At 32.7% G+C, this 23353-nt stretch overlaps 1 long non-coding RNA gene and 1 other non-coding gene across 2 annotated transcripts; one reads left to right on the forward strand and one right to left on the reverse strand.

Annotated features, from left to right (window-relative positions):
* Positions 1-10176: 10176 nt before the first annotated feature.
* On the reverse strand, positions 10177-10380 carry LOC145312902 (small nucleolar RNA U3). Its single transcript, XR_013877173.1, has one exon. It is a non-coding gene; the product is annotated as a small nucleolar RNA U3 (small nucleolar RNA).
* An 11750-nt stretch (positions 10381-22130) lies between these two features.
* Positions 22131-23256, forward strand: LOC145312732 (uncharacterized). The gene is made up of 2 exons (XR_013877095.1): positions 22131-22258; positions 23202-23256. It is a non-coding gene; the product is annotated as an uncharacterized LOC145312732 (long non-coding RNA).
* The last annotated feature ends 97 nt before the right edge of the window (positions 23257-23353 follow it).

Below are 23353 nucleotides of genomic sequence, written 5' to 3' on the forward strand. Positions count from 1 at the left end.
AGTCGATGTACATCCCAAAGATAATTCACAAGATTACCCCTGCTTTACAAATAAATTAGTAGTTGAGATGTTTTAATACTAAACTTAATGTATCAATCAATCAATATTCACTAAAGTCCTAAAAGTTGTTGAGCCAACGATTAGGAAACGTTATGAAAAAATTTTGGGACTAGTGTAATAAACAGCCCAGTGTCCCCTATTTCTCTGGGGATGGAGATTGGTTTATCTCCTGTTTTTAATTTTTACAATTAGAATATGAATCAACATTTTTCAGTCGGTTTGATAGTTTTAGAGATCTTTCTGAACTAATATACAAGAGGAAATTTATAATTTCTTGGGTATCTTTTTTTTTTGTTTTTTCTGCTTTATTTGGATTTGAACAAAAATAAATCTAACAGACTGATAAAAATGTCTAACCCATCCATTAAATAGATAGATAGATAAATCTATTGATAGATAGATAGTTTAAATGGTCCAAGTTTCTCTAAGTATTGCCGTAAAAGTTTTTCCATTGAGTGGCATTTCATGCTGAAAGGTTATAACCCCAAGCCAAAATCATTTTTTATGCAACATTTCAAGTAAAATCAAAGGACAGGGAGATGAATAATTTATTTTTCAGTATGGCTTCGAAACTGGTTTATAGCCATTTGTAACTCAACTCCAAACTCAAGGAAAGACTTTTTAGATGTTTCAATTTTTCATTTTAATATCCGCGGAAAGCTTCCTATTATACGATGCCTTAGATAACTTATTTATTAACAGTTCTAATTTTTTAGTTCTAACTTTTAGGTACTCTATTCCTATCTTTAAGTACTATAATAAGATTAGAAATATAGAGTTACAAACCATTCTATAATAGTCTTGATATCGAAGTGAAATTTATATCTAAGTATTTCTGTCCCTTAAGATCTCCTAATTGCTAGAACCATTTTGCTATTTATGTCATGGTTTCTGTATGTCCTTAAAGATCTCGCTTACTGCTAGAGGGGACAATGGCCACTTTATTACACTAGTCCCCAAAGTTTAAAATAACATTTTGTTTGGGGACTGTTATTAAATTGTTATTGGTTGGTGCTCAAACCACTAATTGTAATCTACAGAAGGGATAATTTAGTGTATAATCATTGGGGATGAAAATCAATTTTTCGCCATTGTCTTATCCCTTTAGATCCCTAAATATTTTAATTTCTAAACATACTCTCCTTTGAAGCTTCCCTAAAGGCTAGAGCTCATCCCACAGTGTCTTGAAGTTAAGATGAACCTCTATAAATATTACCTTTTATGTTACAACCTTTAAATCCCTTTCCCAAAATTTCTTTCACATCTAAGTAGTTTTGAGTTAAGCCATTCAAATGATGATCGCATTACAGAGTCGTTCATGGAAAAGGGATTTGTTAAAAGGATTTAGAAAATCCGAGAAAAATAATCCAGTGATCTAAAGGAATAAGACAATGGCCGATAAATTGATGTACTTCTTCAATGATGACACACAAAATTACCCCTTCTGTAGATTGAAATTAGTGGTTGAAACGTTTGGACAATCAACCTGAATCAATTATTTAAAATTCACTAAAGTTTCCAACATTTTTAAGCCTACGAATAAGAGAACGGTATTTTAAACTTTGGGGACTAGTGTAAGAAGCAATTAAAATTAAAAAAGAAAAAACATTGCCAACTCCAATTCAATCAAATTTTTTCATAATTCAAAATTATACCAAAGTTTATTGTCCAAAAGAAAAAATAATTCAGGCTTTTGACGTAGGTTAAACAATTGAAAGCATCAAAAATCGTATACTTTTATTATAGAGTAATTAAAATACTTAGGAATAACTTTATTTAGAATCATTAGAAAAAAGTATCAGTATGACTGTTTGTAAGTGTATAGCGAAAGATCTCTCTTACTGCTGAACCTATTTGGTTCTCCCGGGAAGTTATTTTAGGGTAGGGTAACTATTCCCTTTAAAGAGGAATCGCCTTTAGTTAAATATCGCATCGTATTATAAACAGCTTTCCGCGAATAAAAACATTATTTTCAAAAGTTTACTTATTCTTTTTCTTTTTATCTTACCTAAAAAATACAATTTCATTTAATAAAATACAATTAAAATATAAACAGTTGTCTAATAATATGCTGTTTAAAATGTACAACCAAGATAAAAATGTTTTATGTTCTCATGATATACTTAACCTTGACAAACTTATACATTTATTATGTGTGGTAGTATACAGGGATATAAAGGGATAAAACAAAGGCCAAAAAACTTATGAACATTCCCAATGACGATACACAAAATTACTCCTTATGCAAATTACAATTAGTACTTGAAACATTTGGACACTCAACTAAATAAAGCAACAAATCAAAATTCTATAAACGTTGCTAAGCCACTGAATAAGAATAAAACTTTGGGGACTAGAGTAATAAACAGCCCAATGTCTCCTCCCACCCTGGGTAGTATATGTATATAAATTTAAAATATATATATCATAAGTATAATAATCTATAATACAAAGTAGAACGATGTATGTTTGTCTGTGTGTCTGTTTGTTTGTTTGTAGCGAAGGATCTCGCTAACCGATGAACCGATTGGGTTCTACTTTACAGGGTAGCTACTCAAAGGTCCCGGGAAGGTTTATAACTATTTTCTTAGGGGATGGGACACCCTCAACCCCCCAAAAAAATTAAAAATACCCCCCCCCCCGAAAAAAGAAAAAAAAATTTCTTTTTAAAACTAAAATTAAAATTACGAAAATTGGTTTGATCAAACTTCTTGGGGCAAAGCCCCTAGAGGCTAGGAGCGAAGCCGCTAGTATATCTATAAAACATATGCATCAACCCATAAAGACGCCGCAATTCCAGTATAGCACAGAAAAAACTGTAGAAAAAAATAAATTAGTACTAGAAATTTTAGAAATTATTGTATACTGGTGGAAACGCCCCTCAGTAGTTCAGTAGTTCTCGATATCTTAAGCTACAGACAAAAAAAACTTACTTCTTTATATAATAGAATGCTATAGCAAAAATACCTATTGATCTTTCTACCAGTGATCTAAATGGATAAGACAATGGTCGATAAATTGATGTATATCCTCAATAATGCTGCACAAAATTACCCCTTCTTTGCATAACAATTAGTTGTTGAAGCGTGAAGACACTTAATTTAATCAACTAACCAATAAATCAACAAAAGTCCCCAAAGTTGTTTGGACAACAAACAAGAAAACGTTATTATAAAACTTTGGTCATAAACAGCCCAATGTCCTCTTCCTCCCTGTCTTTCTATACATTTTTCCATGTTTTTGTGTGATGATGTGACACAAAGCGTTGAATAAACTTTTCATTTAGGATCAAAGATGTCAAGGGCTTAATTTTACATTTTTATACCCATCTCTCTTTCTCTCTATATTTCTCTATTTCTTCAGTCATTGTCTCCCTTTTTCTCTCTCTATCTTTCTCTTATTTCTTTTCTTCTCCCTCTTTTTCCCCACATCTTAAAGGAAGCCTGCAAGAAATACCACGCTTTAACTGCTGAAAGACTGCCACAAGTAGACCAAATACCCAAAATTTGAAGCCTTCAGCTTCTATAACAAAAAAGTTCTAGGCATTTTAAAATGACATTTTATGTACAATGGAAATTTTGAAAGAATTGCAATGCTCATGTTGAAAACTTTAAAATTAAACTACGTGGCCTAGAAACAAAATTATAAGCTTATTTTTGTCATAAATTTAGGTTTCCAGTAACTAATTATATTTTTACAATAAAAATACCCATTTTTATAGTCAAAATCATTAAAAAAAAAAAGTTTTACTTGCGTTGTACCGAATGTACTGTAGCCAATCAGAAGGATGAATGAGCTTAACAACCAATCACAGCTAAGCTTGTATTAGTTTACCCCTTTGTTTCCGCTATGATTTTCGTTTAAAAATGCAATTTAAATCGAATTTTTTCCATAGATTTTGACTATGAAATGTGGTGTTTTTATTGTAAAAATGTAATCAGTTACAGGCAATCTAAGTTTCTGACAAAGATAAGGTTATAATTTTATGTCTAGGCAACGTAATTTAATATTGTTTTTTCTTTTATGAGCATTGGAAATCTTTCAAAAATTCCATTGTACATAAAATGCTATTTTGAAATGCCTAGAACTTTTTTGTTATTGAAGCTGAAGGCTTATAATTTGGGGTATTGGGTCTTCTTGTGGCAATCTTTCAGCAGTTAAAGCGTGTTATTTCTTGCAGGCGTCCTTTAAGTCATCTCTTATATCTTTCTCTCACTATTCCTCACTCTCCTATTTCTATTCTTTATCTACATATTTTCACTAAAGAAATTAAAAACTGATTATAGATCATATTAGGTTTTCATCTATTTTGGGAAGTGTCAGTGGTTTCCTTCCAAGTGCATAGCGAGCACAGAAACCCTCTTCTTATTTTTTAAATAAATTGAAAATAACCGGATAGGGCATTTACTAATAATTTATTCCAAAATAAGGAGGGAAAATGATTTTTGTGCGCGACTTGGCATTTTTGAGAGAAAACTCCTTCAAAATTGTTTCCCTTTTGAAGTACACATAAGTATAGGGAGGAACACTTATCAACTAATCAACTTGTAATAAAAAGCACACCCAGCTTAAGCTTTGCTAACCACTGAACCTTTGGTAAAAGCCATCCCCTAACGCCAGATCAATTTTAAAAGTTCTCTTATATTTAACTGTGTATTCTTTAACTCTTCTTTGATGTGAAAATGAATGAAATTCACAGGTATAGGACAATAATGGATATATTATTACTTGGATCCTTACATCAGATATTCATGAACTTTAATAAAGTGAAACTCGCAGCGGACTAAAATAACGATAACCCCCATCCACCCCATTTCTCCTACAGGATGAAGAAACTGACTAATAAGTGAGTTCCATGATAGCATCCTAAATTGACGACAATATACCTTAGTATATTTCCAACCATTTAATAACGATCATTTTTATGTTTTGTTATTCTGCAATTTATCACAACAGTAGTAATATTAAAAGAAGACAAAGCACCAGTCATGTGAGACTGGTGGAGGTGTTAGAAGCATAACAGTTTTTCTTTTGATGCAACATTCTTTTTTCTGTGAATGCATTGGCGAAGACCTTCGCCCTTCAGTTTCCAATCTTATTACAGTTTAATAGGACACTCATATTTTTTTTTTAATTGCAGTTCAGAAAAAAACTACAAAAATTTAAAAATAATTGGTAGACTGCAATTTTAATTTATTTGAATCGACGTAGGATTTATTACTTTAATATAAACTGTTACTCTAATCTTATTTACTGTTTTGATTTAATCATGCTATTTTTGCGGGAAATATGACTTACTATATATGAATTTGGATAATCAGTATATATAATAGTTGATAATGCGCTAAAATGGGTATCGAGGAGCAACAAAAAAGTTATTCAAAAAATAAAAACAAATCAATACACATTAACTAAAATAGTGGTCTGAGTTAAAGTATACATTTCCATTAATGCATTAAAGGGTTTAGAAACTCCAATTAATTAGTTCTAATTGATAAAGGATTCCAAGAATAGATCACTTTGAAAGTTAATGATTAAAAGATTAAAAGGTTGTATCTTATTTCTACTTTAACATACAATGAAGGAATAGTATTTCTCGCATCTTATTATAAATAGCTTTCTGCAGATATAAAATGTTCAATTATAAGATTAAAACCATTTTTTTTTATATTAATAGAAAACTGAAATCTTTAAGTATCACAGTTAACACAGTTAGGCCTACAGATGGACAGACAAATTGTTTTTAGAGTAGCTCAGCTAATATGAATGTAAATAGGAAATTTATCTATCACATAGTGATTAGTAATTGAACACTTGACAGAGTATACTAAATTTTAGGTTTAAATCAGAATAATTATTTGTACATGCATTGCATTTTTAGAATCCTAAAGAAATTCAGCATTCATGCAAAATTTTTGTGAGAAAAATAGTATTCATCAATCTTCAATTTGAAATGTGTACAAAGATTTCATTTGAATTTTCAGACATGCTATGGGAATTTTTAGATTGGAAAAGATGGTAATTAATCAAAAAGGTGCTATTCTATGCAAAGAATAGTTATTTATTGCATCGTATTATAGACAGCTTTCCACTTATATTAATTTTTCTTGGTACATGATTCATATTCTACATTGATTGTGATATCTTAATGGACATACAATAATAATTATCTGACTTCTTCATTCAATAATAAAACTATTTGTACTCTTAAATACAAAGCCATAAATATTTTTATGAAAAATAATAAGATCATGGAAAATAACGAAGTGGAGGGTTTTGCAATATTTTACAGTAGCTTTTCTCCTATTTCTAGTCCCTGCGGCAGGCTCAGAACCTGCCAGGCCTATTTTTTTTAACCCTGCGGGAAAATCAATAACATTGACTTAACCTAAAATAACCCTTAACCTAAAATAAGAATAACCTATCAAAAGCTACTGTAAAATATGACAAAACACGCTACTTTGTATTCTTTCCATGATCCAAATATTAAAAAAAAACACTGAATAGTCTACTTTTCAATGAAAATAATATGTTGTTTAACGTTAAGCACAGACAAACGAAATCTGATTAAACTAATCTTTCTTTGCCTTTGTTTTTAGAAGATATTTTAGATTAGAGGGCCAAATGTTTTTTATATATTCTTTTATAAATGGTATAAATGCTTTAAAAAGTATGTTAGCAAAAGAATTTTGCCAAGGGAGGTTCTCAAAGTGCAGAACCAAATCGAAAGGGTGTAATAAAGACAGCAAGAAGGCTTTTGTGTATCATCTGCATTGGTGATGAACATAATTTTTATTGGCCATTGTCTTATCCTGGGAATTATTCCTCTATATCTCCAATTCTATTTTGGGTGGTGATATAATAGGATCATGATATTGGTATTTACAGACAATTAATATTAAACTAAACTGCATTCAATGCTTGTAGTTAGATGATTTCTTAAACATAGAATAATTCTAGATAGAAAATAAAGCAGGTAGCTTTAAGTTATCAATTTTACATAAAATATATCTTATTTTAATACACACAAAATCAAATCATGATAAGAGATAACATACATTAAATTACGTAATTAGAAACTAACTCAAAGATATTAAAGTTTATAATTTAATCTATTTTGCAATTTTTATCTAATGCTAGCTTTTACACCTTATAAGAAGAAAAGTTAAAACACAGATTAAATTCAGATAGAAAAAAATTTATAGAGCTTAAGATTAGCAAAGCTAGAATTGTCAAAATTGTAAGACAAAATTAAAAGATAATGTGTATTATAAAACACAGACTAATTTTTCAAGGCATTGGATACCTATTTTCCTTCTACTTTTATATTTAATCCTATTTTGTAATGGCTATTTGCATTACAACAACCATTTAGTATTTTAGCATGATAAGAGTTTCATTTATACCATTACAAATAACAACATTCACTCTAAAAAAGTTTTTTTTAAATTCGATGATATTTATACCATATTATTTTACATTGTTATTTTTAACACCTTCAAAAAGAACATTAATTTTTTGGGAGGGGTGGAGGGGGGAAATGGTATAGAAGGTGGAGTTATTAGAGGTTTTTTGTTGGAGAGGTGAAGTATTGCCGAGTAGCTTAAAACCTGACCTGAGAAAATATGTCAAAGGCTTTTAAAATTATTTTTACAGTGTGCATGGTATGATACAAAAAGCCAGATGTGCTAAGCAGATTATCTTTGAAGCTTTTCACGGATTGGGACATGTTACTTAGATTAGGAAAACCTAGATTGCCACCAACTTTTCTGCCGGTCTTAAATCATATCAATTAGATAACTTCGGCATTTGTAATCAATAGTAATCCTTATAATAAAGTAACAGGATGTTTGTTTGTCTGTAACGAAAGATATCGATAACAGCTGGACTGGGACAGGGTAGCTTCTCATAAGTCCTTGGAAGGTTCATAAATATTTTGGGGGAGGGTACCATCAACCTCCCAAGAGAAATCGTAAAAAACATAGCTTACCCATCTAGCAGCCGAGAAAATATTTTTAGTATACAGCTGTTCTTATAGTAAATTTTTACATTTAACGTTCGGCTAGATGCCTCTAAGGGCGCAGCTGCTAGTATTTAAAAAGCAATATTTTAAAGTAAATAATCTTTTATATGTCAAAATAGTTTTTTTTCGATGTATTATCCCAGTCCCTGTTTTCTTTATGCACAATCATAAATTACAAGATTACAAGATTGAAGGGATGAAATCTAAATTTCACTTGCAGAATTTACAATTAAGCTTGTTATCTTTTTTTCTCATCAGAATAAATTAAATAAAAATGCTAAAAATCTTCTAAAGCAATAGGCTATTTTAACAAAACTTTTTGGAAAGATTTAAACTTACTATTCTGTACCCCTTTATACATAATTTATTTTAAAAAATGACGTCACACAATACAAATGACCAATGATAGGCCAATACACAGACTAAATTACCAATAGCAGGCCAGTATAATTTTAATTGACCAATGGTAGGCCAGTATGACGTCCTTTTTTAGGTATTATAAAAAGCTTCTACTGCTAATACTATTTAAAAATATAAATTCTAATGATAATAAATTGTTGAAAGTTAAAAAAAAAGCTTCTACAATACAATTCACTTAGTCCGTCACCAATGCAATAAAATCTGAGTTTTGTTTCTCCTAATATACGTCAGCTTTTGAATTTTTTTTATATTTTGTATGTTATAAAACCTTTCTTGCTTAAAATAAGATTTTAAGCAAAAAAGGTTTTTACCTATAGATGGTTTCATCCTTGTTATATATCCTATAATATAAAGTAGAAGGCTTTTTCTGTCTATAGCGAAAGATCTTGCTAACCGCTTAACCAATATGGTCCTCCTTTACAGTGAAGATATAAGTCTTATGGTAGTTTTAAGCTATTTTGTAGCCCTTTTCTTCCCCTTTGAAAACAGAACCCTTAGATGCTAGGGACGCATCCGCTAGGTATATAAATAAATGGCTGTAACTTTCTGTAAGTGCAGTAATGAAAATACATTACAAAGTTGGTAAACTTGACTGATTACCAGCTTATGGAAGGGTAATAAGCAGGGATCTAAAAGGATAAGACATTTGACGGTAAATTAGTGTACATCTCCAATGATAATACACAAAATTACCCCTTCTGTATGTTACAATTAATGGATGAAACGTTTAGTGTTGACCCCCAACGACAACTGAAAATAATAATAATTTTTTTTGAATTAATTTCGTTGTTGGTATAAGCTGACACCCTGTACCCCATTAGATCGCACCAAATTATCCAATTCTAAAACTTTTCTCCGAAAGATGAAAAAGAAGAAAGGTTAACAATAATGATAACATTTCCAATATTGCTTCGAAATCGATTAATATCCGCTGGATTGGAACCAGTTATCAGCTATACTAAAAAATTATGTTTAGCATCGAATTACAGACAAATTTCAAAAAAAAATTAGAATTAATACCTGTTTGATAGCTTGACCCTTCGGCCCCACGGTGCTATCAAAATTGGTTTAAATTTTATAATTTTCCATTTGATATCTGCGGAAAGCTGTCTATTATACTATTCTATTTACATAAAGGGATACGCTACATAAGCAAAAATTATAATGCTCAATTTCTTGTCAGTCAATAAAATTCGTAAATATACCGAATATATTGTATTTCTAAACATTTAATCATAAAAGGATGGTTGATTTAAATGAATTCTAAATATATATCATATCTAAAGTGAAGTATATCGCTAACCGCTGAACCGATATGGTTCTTCTTTATAGTGAACCTTAGATGGTTTAGGGTTATTCTAGGTTTATAAATAAGTCTAGGTATGGTTTTAGGTTATTTTTCTGCCCTTTCATATCCCTTCGAATATAAAGCTCCTAGAAGCTAGGAGGTGTAGCCGCTAATAATTCAAAAAAAATAGCTGTTATTGAGCTTTCATCAGCTTTGACAGAAATCGCGTATCAGCTTATGCTGCAACCGCTGGACCTATACACACCTCTTAGTGAAATAGGGGCGAAGCGATATTTTTCTACAAAGTGTAGATAAGCGCTTGTACAGCTGCCAGTATTTTAAATTGTTTAGCATATGACTAGCATATAACAGATATTTAAATTCAACCACTCAGCCGATGTCGTGGTCCATCTAGGAGATCACAGAGAGACTTCCAAGCGATCATCGATATGTTAATGGAGTCAACCATCAACGCCTTCTCACGCTCAGGACATGACATTCAACTCATCATCATGGCTTAGCTATCTTTAAGTTTCGAAAAGATACAAAGGATATATACTACAGAAATGATTCTGTGAAGTATAATCTTACCGAACAACGACCTTTTTGGGACATATTTTGAAAAGACTATAGATAGGTTGCTGACCAGCTGTAAACCTCCACACACAGCTTGATTCAGTTGCTGTGTCGCCTCAGAAATGCTATCTTTATACTTTTTCAAATAGCTGGTGACATACTTTGTTGATGTAACCTCCGGTTGGAGGTCTTCTATTAGGAAAAAAAAAGACACCTAGTGGCCAAATTATCGACTACATAACACACGTGTACACTGTTAAAAATAATTTTTTTTTTTAGCATCAGATGATACTCTATATTCTTCACATTAATGTATAGTATCAATCCGTACGTAGTAGGAAAAAAACGTCATTACGAAACAAGGAAGTTTTCAATGCATTATTAAGTATTAGGTAATGTTTTGTGAAGTAACAGGTAGTACTAAATAATGTATTTGTCTGTATAGTATTGTCTAATACGCTCTTGGGAATATAATTCATTACGGTATAAGTAAATTTTCATTACGCTCCTTCGCAATTGTTATTACGCTCATGGAAATTAACACTCTCTCATCTAAACCCCCCCTCACTGTCGACTAAAATTTCTCTAACAAATTTTTTTCGCCAATCTTCAATCACTTATATATTATATTATATTAAATATTATTTTATTGTTATGTAAAGGAATTATAATTTATTCAGCATGTGGGTTTTAAAATAAATTTTTCCAACATTGGTGAATTAGTCCTAGAATTTTTGTTCATTCATAAGGGAATATTCATCACACAGAAATTGTCCCATGCGATGGTAACAGCTGATTTTACTACAGCTCCGATGGCGATAAATATTAGTGATTGAAAAAAATACATATAAAAATAAGTAGTAGTTTTGATTAAAAATTTTAAAATTGTTTTTTGTAATCAGTAAATTGAAGAAGATAGGATACAAATTAAAAAAAAGCATTTAAAAAAAAAGTATTCTTCTAAAAAATGTTATGTTTTTTATTACTTCAAAAAATATTGGCGCGCATATTTGTGTGTTCAAGAATACACGAATGCCTGATTTTTAATTAATGTAAATTTGTTGTTAGTATTATTTTAAGCAAATTCTTCTTCAAGAAGGTTAAGTTATAAATGTTTTAGGCGTTAAGATCTAGAAAATATACCTAGTTGGTTTTATTTAGATATCTTAAAATCACACGCTTCTCGCAAATTCTTTTCCTTTGCATTAAGTAGTTTAAGTTTTCACCTAACAACATTAAATACTAGCGGATGCGCTCCTAGTATCCTAAGTAGCCTAAAAAAAACTTAAAATTAAAAAAAAAAAAATTAAATAGCCTAAAACCATCCAGAGATTTATAAGATCCATCCATAAAATGGAGAACTCAATCGGGTCAGTAGTCATTAAATCTTAAGCAACAGACAAAAAAAACTTCCTACCTTATATCATAGTTTTAATAAAAATCTGTTATGGACGGCCAGAATTGTAGAAAAGCTTAGCCTATCTCCCTTTCTAGCTTTTCAAATTATTATTTTCACCTGTGTTTCGGAATTAACCAAATATTGGCAAAATTTATAAAAGGGCTACATTTCAGACAACCATACACTCAAAATGCCAGCCAAGAAACAAGAATTTCCCCTTACAAGCAACCTTGCTCCCGCCATCCGCCGCCGTCGTTTTCCGCCACCGCCCCCAAAAAATTTGAAAAAATAACATGGTCTCATATGATTCAAAATTGCCTAATTCAGCGAGAAATGCAATAAAAAAAAATTTCGTGACGGCGGCGGACGGCGGGAGCGGCGGTGCTGCTGCCGTTTTTTTTTAAAGATACCAAAACTTGGGGTAATTAGTGACACAATCAAAAAGATTTCATCCAATTATCTCTAAAACTAAAGGAATAGCATACTGTATTTAAGATATACCTTCATAAACGAGAATTTGAAAAAAAATGACTAAGTCCCCCCGCAGGGTTGCTTGTAAGGGGAAAAATTTTTGAAAAAAATAACATGGTCTCAAATGATTCCAAATTGCCTAATTCGGCGAGAAATGCAATAAAATTTTTTTTTATGGTGGCGGCGGAAAACGGCGGCGGCCGGCGGGAGCGGCGGTCCCGCCGCTGTTTTTTTTTGAAAGATACCAAAACTTGGGGTAATTAGTGACACAATCAAAAAGATTTCATCCAATTATCTCTAAAACTAAAGGAATAGCATACTGTATTTAAGATATACCTTCATAAACGAGAATTTGAAAAAAAATGACTAAGTCCCCCCGCAGGGTTGCTTGTAAGGGGAAAAATTTTTGAAAAAAATAACATGGTCTCAAATGATTCCAAATTGCCTAATTCGGCGAGAAATGCAATAAAAATTTTTTTTATGGTGGCGGCGGAAAACGGCGGCGGCCGGCGGGAGCGGCGGTCCCGCCGCTGTTTTTTTTTGAAAGATACCAAAACTTGGGGTAATTAGTGACACAATCAAAAAGATTTCATCCAATTATCTCTAAAACTAAAGGAATAGCATACTGTATTTAAGATATACCTTCATAAACGAGAATTTGAAAAAAATGACTAAGTCCCCCCGCAGGGTTGCTTGTAAGGGGAAAATTTTTGAAAAAAATAACATGGTCTCAAATGATTCCAAATTGCCTAATTCGGCGAGAAATGCAATAAAAAAAAATTTTTTGGTGGCGGCGGAAAACGGCGGCGGACGGCGGGAGCGGCGGTCCCGCCGCCGTTTTTTTTTAAAGATACCACTAGTTGGGGTAATTAGTGACCCAGCCCAAAAGATTTCATCCAATTATCTCTAAAACTAAGGGAGTAGCATCCAAAATAAAATTGCTGGTATGTCGTGTGACGAGTCACCACATTTTCCCCCCCCCCTTTTAATATGTCATGAAGATAAAAAAGTTTAAAATTTGAAATCTTCAATTAAAAATTTGCGGTCACAGGAACCGTTTAAAGATTTATGAAGACCTGGAGGTTCAGGACTTGCAAGATTATACCTGGAACCTGAAATCGACTTGAACACATATATTACATATGAGGATGTACGATTATAGGATAGTTTAGTATTAGATAACATGAGATGCTTTGTTTAAGTAAAAAAATATTTTTACTTTTTACCTGAATAACCTTACCAGATTTGCTGGCATCCTGTGCCTGCCAGGAAGGAGGTATTAAAAAATTTCAACTCTCAGTTATGTCTCATACCCATATTTCAAAAGTCACTATTTTTATTTATCTAACTGAAGATTGTTCTTGACATGAAACACTGTGTATTGGACTTATCAAATAAAAATAACATGTTTAATTAAACTGTGTTGATCACTCTATATTATATAAAGTAGTAAGCTTTTATGTCTGTAGCGAAGGATCTCGCTAACCGCTGAACTGATATGGTTCTCCTTTAGAGTGAAGCTTCTTATAGGTCCCAGAGTGGTCTTAGACTGTTTAATTTTTATAAACAAATCGTTGTAAGGTTTTAAGTTATTTTTCTGCACTTTCATGTCCCTTCTAATATTCCTAGATACTAGGGACGCAGCCGCTAGTATAATATAAACACCAGTTTATGAAGAATTTTTTTTTGCGGGTATAGTCCCTTGCGTGGTAACGCCCCTTAAGGAGTGATTATTCGTATTTTCACAGTAGCTTTCCCCCTATTTCTAGCTCCTCGCAGGGTACTCTAACCTTGCGGGGCTAATTGCCTAACCCTGCGGGATAATCACCTAACCAAATATAACATAACCTAACCTAAAATAACCTATTAAAAGCAATTTTAAAAAGTCAACGAATCACCCCTTAAGGTGCGTTGCCACGAAAGGGACAATATCCTTTTTAGATACTTTAATATGTAGTAATTTGGCCGGTTATCCGGCCGGATATCTGGTAATTTGGCCGGATAAGTGCCCTTAGTGGGGCATTGCCGCCCCGCCAGTATTATAAAGTAGTAAGGTTTTTTTGTCTGTACCTTAAGATTTCCATGACCACATGAACTGATGGGAGTTTTAAATTTTATGGAAGCTTTTTATAAGTAGCCGGACATTTTTAGGCAAAAATGGCTCTAATCTTAGATTTTAATTTAATTTTCATGGAAAATTGTCTGTTTTGTTAATCCAGTGGGGTAGAAGGCCCAGGCTAACAAAACTGGTATTCATTTTATGATTTTTATTTTAATGTTCCGTGTAAAATTGTCTGTAATATGATGCCATACATGTTTTTTCAGTTGGGTTGACAACTGGGTTTTAACCAGCGGATATTAATCGGTTTTAAAGCCATACTATAAAAAAACCTAAAATTTGATGTGTCACAACATGTATATTGGAAAAAATGCACTTAACCCTTGCGGGCCATTCACCTAGCCCCCTGGGGTCGGTCCCCAACTTGCTGAATCATCTTAAATGATGTCCTTATTAATAGACACAGTGTATTTTAGTTAAAACCCTAAGAAAACACAATTTAAGGTAAGTTTCCACATCAATATATACCAAAAAATAAAATTTTTGGATTTTTTTTGCCATTTAGATGTAATACCTATAGGACTAGGCTTATATACCAAGTTTGAAGGGTCTAGCTCAATATTTAGACCATTTTGCTCACGGATTAAGAATAGATGTCATTACCCCCCCCCCCCCTTCTAATTTTTTACCACAACCCATTACCATATTAAAAAGCTTGGACGTCCTTGCGATTACGAGCAGATTTGGCCTTATACCCTTTAAAATTATTACATAATAAAAGTATAACACAACCGGAAATAAGAGGTCCTTAAAAAAAAAGAATTTTCGTTCAGGCATGTGAAAAATCACAACATGAACATTAGGATAAAAATCATAAAATTAATAAAGTAAGCCTGGGCCTTATATCCCTCTTGGTTAACATCTATGGGTCTAATCTCAAAATTTTTTATTTTAATAACAGCGGAAAGCTGTCTATAATACGATGCAATAAATTACTATTCATTATTACAAAATATGGAGGCACTTTTAGAAACCAAAATGAAAAGTCAAAGGAACTTCCATTTTTTTTTTGCTCTAGTGGCATCCACAGGAAATTTCGGACTCCTATCCCATGTGCCGAGCCGGGCCTATATAGAACGTAAAAAAATGATACAAAAATCATATGAAAAATATTAATTTGATTAAAACAAATTCACAAATGAATGTAGTTGGCAATAAACTTTAAAGGAGGATGTGGAAAATAACCATTTGGGCAGGGGGGGGGGGGGGAGGGGTTTACTCGAGAAGCCTTAGAGCTAGAGGGAGCTAATTTTGGATTTAAGCTTCTGTAGGGCCAAAGTTACTTTAAAAATTACACATTTTATTTTGGGTCTTTCCTTCGTGGGGCTTGTGGAGCCAACACTAAAAATAGGAGTTATTTTGAAAGATATACCTAAACCTGATTTTTTCAAAGAAAACTTTTTAAAAATAACTGAACTAAGTTACCATTACACATTTCATTACAACCAAATCTGTTAAGGTTACCTAGTTTAGTTATTTTTAAAAAGTTTTCTTGTATTTATTTGAATCTGGTGGATAGGAACCGGTTCTCATCCATATGAAAAAACTATGTCTAACATTATATTATATCCAGCTTTCTTTGAGTTTAAAAATGTACAATCATAAGATTAAAACCAGTTTTTTTAGCTGGTCCCTTAGGTACCTCGGGGCTAAAAAAACAAGTTTTAATCTTATAATTGTACATTCTATATCCGCGGAAAGCAGTTTATAATACGATGCGAGAAATAACTTTTCTTTGTTATCTTTAATTTAAGCTTAGAACTCCTATTTTTAGTTTTATGGGGTCTTTTCTCCAAAAGGCAAATGATGAAGGAAAGTCCCAAAATAAAATGTGTAATGCTTATTAATCAGGGTTTCAGATCCGCATTGATTTTTTGCGGATCTGGATCCTCCAAATTTGGTTAGTGCGGATCCGGATCCTTGACAATGAAATTAAATCACCAAATTTTTCAAAAATATTTATTCTTTAATTTGAAGTCAAAAATACTTTTAATTTTCAAGTCTGACCCTAAATCTTAAAGATTGGCTCTCATCAAGAGATTGTCTGAGGTTTTATATAAATTTAGGTAGATTTTTCTATTTTTTCCGCATTTTTTTGAGTCCAAGGATCCGGATCCGGATCCTTGGACTCAAAAATATGCGGATCCTTGCGGATCCGGATCCGAAACCCTGGCTTATTTAGTTCAGTAATTTTGATAAAGTTTCTTTTAAAAAATTCAATTTTCTAAGTTTTACCTATACATTCAGTCACATAAGAGATTTTACAAAAAAGAATTAGGTTGATAACAAAAAAAATAAGCATACACGTCCCTCCCAAAATTTGATACCTAATGAATTTAATTTCCTTTAAGTGTACAAACTTCCCTCCCTTATAGTCGGTCCATCTGTCCAGAACGGATAGCTTTTTTGTTTGTTAATTTAGGCATGTTAGAATTGTCCTATCAATCTCAAACTTTGTATAGTGATTCCATTAGTAGTGAGGTACAATTTAGAAAGCGTAGCAACTCTATAAGCATTACTGGTATGTCCGTACATCCATTTTTAACATGCTGATTTCTACATTTTACTAACAAATTTTTATGTGATCTAATTATCTGATTGATCTAATGTATGGTATACTGATTCCTGGGAAAACGCAAAGCAACTCTATAATCAAGTCCTAAAAATGTTAGTATGTCCATAAACATTATTCTGTATCAAGCAGTCTTTCATTTAATTTGCTTACAATTTGGATTATCCTCTTATACATTTATATTCTGATTGTTCAGTTTTGACACTATACATGGGTTAATGTCCATTTGTCCTACCATTTCTGTGCTTCACTTTAATGGATGTTGTCATTCTTGTAGAATATGGTACTACGTCAAACACTAGATACGTCAAACAGTAGATGCGTCAAACGCTAGACAGCCAAACAGTAGATGCGTCAAACGCTAGACAGACAAATGATAGATACGTCAAACGCTAGACTACGACAAACAGTAGACTTTGCCATTTCGCGACAAACAGTAGAATTTGTAAAGTGCGACAAACACTAGAAGCGACATACGCTAGAATTTAAACTTATAAAACATTTTTTCGTACATTAATACTAAATTTATATTTCTATTAATGCAGGTAGGGTAGTGCAGGGTTATTCCGGTAAATTTTTTGCTTCAACTTAAAAAAGAAAATTTCCCAAAAACTTTTTCCGGTTTTTAAGAGTGCAAATGAAAGATATAGCAATAACAAAGAAGCCTGTCTTGGTCCCGTTAAGATCTCGCAATTAGAAGTCGGTCAAAAATCGGTTTAAAGGGCCGTGGTTGGCCTATACTGGAATAACCCCACCAGTGGGGCTATTTCGTTCAGTTGACTTTGAGGGGGTGGAAGACCCCCTTAAAATATTTTTTTTAACATTTTAAACTATGAGTAGAAAGCTGAGGTCATTAGCTTTCTAACGGTACTAGTCGCATGCAGATCAGACAATTTTTTGACAACATTTTCCCCATTTTAAAAAAGTCGATAAAATTGCAAAAAAACATCAATTTTTTTCATGCAAACTTTTTTTTTAAAAATCGTACTTTTTATTATATGATTAGGTTTTTTTAAGCTTTATACATAAATTAGAGTCAATTTCTGATTCACAAGTTTTGGAATTTCTTTAAAAAAGTGATTTTTTCCCAAAAAATTTTTGATTTTAAAAATCCTGCCAGTTTTGACAGCAGTTTTTGATACATTTTTTCTTGTCTCAAATTGGCTAGTATTGACCTACAAGGGTGGTTAAGGTGTCTAAAGATGCAAAATTACATGCCTGACAATTAACTCGAAATGATATGGGGTCTAACTCTAATATTTCAACACATTTTATGCAACAGGAATTTTGAAAATGCAAAATCTTGGATATGTACTCTAAATCTTGGAGATAGAACCCATATCCTGGGGAGTTTTTGTTAGGACATGCAAAGAGCTTTCTAAGACACCTGAAACACCTTTCTAGCTTAATCCTAGTCGATTTGACATAAAAAATCCCAACCGCGCAAAAATCGCAAAAACCCTCTCATACAAAAAAGATGCAAGGGTTTCATATGGAATTTTAAATCTTCTAGCGGTATTTCTAACCCCTTCTTACATGAGCAAATGCAGCTGATACATCTTCAGGCAAATATTTAAGGCGTTACTTGGGTGATATACTCTTCCCATTACTATAAAAATGTGTCTGAAAAATTTTTAATGTCTTTACAAGTTGAAAAGCTTAGGCAACAAAACATGACATAATACAAGCAGTAAAATGACTAGTATTGTACATCACACAACAGGCAAGGCAATGATTAAAGCTTAGGTCATGCATTTAGGTTGTTTATGCTTCCAGATCACCCAAATTAAACATTAGGGTATTATACAGTTATAAATACAATAATAAAAAAGTAAAAAAAGTGACCGGAATAGACGATTTTTTTTTTGATGAAAAAAAAATTATGAAAAAATCAAGTTAGAACAATGCCTCCAATTGCAAATGATAAATGAATGCCATATCTTTCATTTTACAAAAACCCGGAGGTTGCTCAGCCGTTTAGCCGTTTTTTAGCTATTTTTAGGGCAAATCTGTCAAACTTTTTTGCTTTAAATCATGTGAAATGATAAAAAAAAAACATTTTTTAGATTTCTAGTACCAGCAACTACCGGCTAGAACCGTTTGAAAACGTTTTGGAGCGGGAAAAAGCATTATGTGGAGAGAGGTTTCGTGACTTATTTCTCTTGTAAATACCCAACAAATGTCTACACGGCTGAGCCGCCAGCCGTTAGCCACTACTTTTCCAACTTTTTCTTCGATTTAGGGAAAATGGACCCACCAAGGATTACTCATGCAAAAGGGGTAGTTTCATGAAATGCATTTGAACTTAATTTAGTGAACCGCATATTTTATCCTGGTTAAATGGTTAAACTACATTTATATGGCATATATTTGAAAAAATTTTAATTTTCTACCACATAGTTTTTGAAATATCAAGACTTGAAAATTGTCTTTTTAAATTGCATATATCACAAAAAGACAATTATCAGGTCTTGATATTTTAAAAACTACGTGGTAGAAAATTGAATTTATTTCAAATATATGCTATTTAAATGTAATTTACCCCATTAACTAAGAAAAATATGTTATTGTCCTTGTCTTTGAATCAGTAAAGCGATTCATCTGGGGTCATTTTGGGGGAAAATAGGGGAAGGCAGGCAATACTAATTCAAATTTCAATGGTGTGTTGTCACCTCGCTACAAACCCCTACCACAGGCACTACTTTAAATAATAATCACCTTATAATTTTATTCAGTAATAGGCAATATAATTTAAATTTCACAAAATTAGTTAAAAACCTTCTGGACCTATATGAAGCGTCACTTTAAAGAAGAAACATATCAGTTCAGCGGATAATGAGATCCTTTGCTACAGACAAAAATGCTTATATCATTTTCTTTTTAAGTTTTAAAAAGGTAAATTATTTTTTTTTTGTGGGGGGGGGGGGGTAGATACCCTCCACAAAATTAGTTAAAAACCTTCCCTGGACACATATGAAGCTTCACTTTAAGGAGAACAATTTCGGTTTAGCGGTTAGTGAGATCCATTGCTACAGACAAAAAAGCGTATTACTTTACATAATAGGATTAATTCTAGCCTTTGTCGTATCTATTGTTTGTCGCCTTTAGAAAAAATCTAGGGTTTTTCATATTCTAGTGTTTGTTGCATTCTAGTGTTTGTCGTATCTAGCGTATGTTGTGTCTAGGGTTCGTCTGTCTAGCGTTTGTCGCATCTACTGTTTGACGTATCTAGGGTTTGACGTAGTACCCTAGAATATACATCTAATATCATGGAAAAATCTAGATTTTAAATTTTTTTCAATTTTGTACCCCCCCCCCCCCCGACTACCAACGACTATTTTAAGTTAGGTTAGGTTTTAGGCTAGGGAGCCGAGCGCTGCGGCTAGGCAGGCAAGGGGGCCGAGCGCTGCAGCTAGGCAGGCTGGGGAGCCGAGCCCTGCGGCCAGAGTTCATAGTTCGCTGTCGGGGGGGGGGGTACTCAAATTTTCAATATTGAAAAAATTTTCTAAGATAAAATACCTCTCTTGTTAAGATTGGATAAAAAAATCTTTATGGTCGAGACTCCATAACTGTGGGGGGGGGGGGGGGGGGGGTTAAATGTGGTGACTTGTGCCACGACATACCAGCAATTTTATTTTGGATGCTACTCCCTTAGTTTTAAAGATAATTACTCCAAGTTTTGGTATCTTTCGAAAAAAAACGGTGGTTGGACCGCAATTTTCCGTCGCCGCCAAAAAAATTTTTTTTATTGCATTTCCTGCGAATTAGGCAATTTGGAATCATTAGAGATCATGTTATTTTTTTCAAAAATTTTTCCCCTTATAATCAACCCTGCGGAGGGAACTTAGTCATTTTTTCAAATTTTCGTTAATCAAGGTATATCTTACATTCAGTGCCTCTCCTAAGCTTTCAAAGATATTTAAACAAAATTTTTTAGGTAGGTCAGTACAAAATATTTAAATAAGAAATGGCAGCTGTACCGCCGCTCCCGCCGTCATTTTCCGCCGCCGCCGCCAAAATTTTTTTTTGCATTTCTTAAATTCAGTGCTTCTCCTGTGCTTTTAAAGATATTGAAACAAAATCTTTTACGGTAGGTCAGTAAAAAATATTTAAATAAAAAATGGCGGCGTTTTCTGCCGCCGCAGGATGGCTTGTAAGGGGAAAAATTGTTGAAAAAAATAACATGTTCTCAAATGATTCCAAATTGCCTAATTCGGCGAGAAACGCAATAAAAAATTGTTATTTGACGGCGGCGGAAAACTGGATATATCTAGATAAACGAGAATTTTAAAAATATTTTTTACTGACCTACCTCAAAAGAATTTTTTTCAATATCTTTAAAAGCACAGGAGAAGCACTGAATTTAAGATATACCTGGATAAACGAGAATTTGAAAAAAATTTATCAGGGGAAAAAAAAAATAACATGGTCTTAAATGATTCCAAATTGCCTAATTCGGCGAGAGAAGCAATAAAAAAAATTTGGCGGCAGAAAACGGGGATGGACGGCAGGAGCTGCGGTACCGCCGCCATTTTTTATTCAAATATGTTTTACTGACCTACCTAAAATGATTCCTAATTGCCTAATTCGGCGAGAAATGCAATTAAAAAAAAAATTTGGCAGCGGCGGAAAATGGCGGGGAACGGCAGGAGCGGCGGTCCCGCCGCCTTGTTTTTGAAAGGTACCAAAACTTGGGGTTATTAGTGACCCAGCCCAAAAGATTTTACCCAATTATCTCTAAAACTAAGGGAGTAGTATCCAAAATAAAATTGCTGGTATGTCGTAGCACGAGTCACCACATTTTAACCCCCCCCCCCTTTTCTCATTAGATTTTCATTGATCGCTTATGATTTTTTCAATATTCATACATTTTCAACTTTAAAAGAATTAGAAAGTGCAAAAGTAAGAAAATTTTGTAGTAGAAGAACAGTTTCATTTAGGTATTTTAATATTAGGCGCTTCTCGCAAATTCTTCTCCATGTAGTTTAAGTTTTCACCTAGCAATATTAAATATTAAGAAAAATCCCATTTCTCGCTTATTCGTGTAAGTTTTAATTAGGTACATATTCTAGTTTGGATTCGAATGATGTGTGAGTGTCAGTGGTTCTTTCTATTGATAACACTATTTTTTAGCCAGTGTCTTCGGCGTCTCGAGACAAAAAAAATTGGTTTTAATTTTATAATTGTACATTTTATATCCTCGGAAAGCTGTACATAATACGTTGCAAGAAATAATAAATATTCTATTATTTAGGACGTTCCTGGGTTGCCCATCAAAGTAGTGGGCGAAACAAGCAAGACTCTACTGAATTTAAGCAGTTAGTATACAGGTATACTTACTCTAGTATGGCTTCGAAACCGATTTATATCTACTGGATTAGAACCGGTTCACAGCCAAATCATTAAATCATCGTATTACAGACAATTGTCTATGAATATTAAAATAAAAATAATAATATCAATACAAGTTTTTTTTATCTAAAGAAATTAGGCCTTTTCGTGGCTAACAAAACTGGTTTTATACTTATAGTTTTTTATTTAAATATCAGCGGACAGCTGTCTATAATACGATCACAATGTTTCGAGAATTCTAATATAAAACAGAAACTCATAATTCTGTTAATTTTGCTTCAATTTAGGAATTTTTTTTTAATAAGAGATGGCAGTCTGTCAAATTTTTGGACCGGATTCTAAGTCTTACAAGAATTCGTCCATAAAATGGAGCATTCTTGCGGATTCCGGATTCTAGCAATATTTTAAAAGGCTTTAAAAAAAGGGGGGGTTTTCAATGCAACCATCTCGTAATCAATGTATAAATGGCACTTAGAATTCGAATTTTGATCTAAAATTTTGCATGAGTAATCCTTGGTAGGAATATTATCCCTAAATCGAACAAAAAGTTTAAAAAAATAGTTATTTCTCGTATCGTATTATATCCAGTTTTCTACGAATATAGAAATGTACAATCATAAGATTAAAACTGGTTTTTTTAGCCCCGTGGTGCCGTTTATAATACGATACGAGAAATAACTATTCTCGTATACATTCAAAACCGATTCTAATCCGGTGGATTAGAACCGGTTCTCATCCATACGAAAAAACTATGTCTAGCATCGTATGACATCCAGTTTTCTACGAATATAAAAATGTACGAGCATAATATTAAAACCAGTTTTTTTAGCCCCGAGGTGCCAAAGTCATTTTACATTTTTATATCCGCGTAAAGCCATTTATAATACGATGCGAGAAATAACTATTACAAATATTTTTAAGGTTTCAAGAATGATGATATTGCAGCAATTTGGCTGGAGGTTTAGACCTCAGATAAGTATTTTATTATCCCAATAGGGGGAGGGGGATGAGGTGTAGGGCAAATGTTAGTAAACCTTAAACAAGTAGGACCATATGTAAACCTGCGGCCTTTT

Source organism: Acartia tonsa, chromosome 2, assembly GCF_053477335.1.
Source record: "Acartia tonsa isolate MP-2025a chromosome 2, ASM5347733v1, whole genome shotgun sequence".
In the NCBI taxonomy this organism is placed as follows: domain Eukaryota; kingdom Metazoa; phylum Arthropoda; class Copepoda; order Calanoida; family Acartiidae; genus Acartia; species Acartia tonsa.